Source organism: Branchiostoma belcheri, unplaced genomic scaffold (genome assembly GCF_001625305.1).
Source record: "Branchiostoma belcheri isolate BF01 breed outbred unplaced genomic scaffold, Haploidv18h27 scaffold201, whole genome shotgun sequence".
Classification (NCBI taxonomy): Eukaryota; Metazoa; Chordata; class Leptocardii; order Amphioxiformes; family Branchiostomatidae; genus Branchiostoma; species Branchiostoma belcheri.
The window spans coordinates 18995-20358 of record NW_017803503.1 but is presented as its reverse complement, the minus strand read 5'-3'; positions in this window follow the sequence as shown (position 1 = coordinate 20358).

Sequence of the window (1364 nt, the reverse complement as noted above, 5' to 3'; positions counted from 1 at the left end):
GAATTTAACCTTAAATATGCTAAGGTGGCCATTTGGCAGCAACTTTGTATTGGTTATGGGGTAAGGAAGCAGGGAGAGGGTTAAAGAAAAACTGAATTGTGAGGTGTAGGAATATACAATGTACACTCAAACCAGCATGCTGGCAGAATCTACTGCACCTGCACGAAACCCGTAATGTACAATTTATATCATACCCAGGCCGCACTAACGTACGATAACGGGTTCCGGACCAGGCCGTACTGCAAAGCACAGCCCGGCTTCCATGGCTTCCATAGAACGATTAGAACGCATTTCAGGCGATACGGAATACCCCGTGTTGTATTCTATACATTTGTACATGTATGTATTGTGCATAGCACTTTGGCAGAACGTCTCATATACATTGTAAGGCCGTATTCAGGTATATAAGGTTAACATACTGTCTGTAGTTACCAAATGTTAAATCAGAAAAGATGTCGTCGGCAACAAGCATAATTCTGATGCAACGTTGACCAAAAATCCAACAAAAACCGTTAAAAAAATCGGGGTTTCGCTCAGGTGAAGTACGTTCTGCTGACATGCTAGTCAAACCTGTCTATAGTGACCACTATCTCACTATCATTAATAGGAGATGAGTATGGCCAGTTTCTAGGCTTGGCATTACAACATACATTTTTGCCAACAATAAGCTACTCAAGCTTGTATTGAAGCAGGCCGTGGGCTATTTTCAGTTTTTGAACTCAAAATTTTTTAGTAAAATCAATGACAACTACAATATTGCAGATCATAGACGAGATGCATTTCAAGCCGTGGTCTACTCTAAAAAAGGGTTTTCTAAATCTTAGTGTTCTTCAGGGTACTCCCTCAGTGACTGTGATCATGTGCATTTGTAGGTAAGGGTGCTTTTTGAGTAAGAAAGGGAAGAAAGGTTCAGAATAATGCTCAGGTTTGGATGTCAGAAGTGTAAAGTTGTTGGAGAAAATTGTATGTTTTAAATCTATCGTACTACAAAAAAACAAAAACATGACAATGGTACATGTATTTGCTAAGCTTTAGTATTGGGAGGTTTGTCAAACAGTTTGATGTAAAATCTATTCATTGAAGGAAAAAAGGGAGAAAAAATGTGAGATCTTCTTCCAACAAAATGGATTTGGTAGTTAGCTGCAGTATTTTAAATACATTGTAGGGTTAGAGACCTCTCCAGAACAAAGTATTGACAGTAAACGCACATAATTAACCAAGAATTCAGGTAGCCTTAACCAGTGTAAATAACTAGTGAGTTAGTGATCCTTCTGTATAGTGGCAGTGCTATATTGTGCAATGATTATTTAGTTACTGAGTTAACAATTGGTTAGTGAGATAACAATGAGTTATTGAGGTAACCA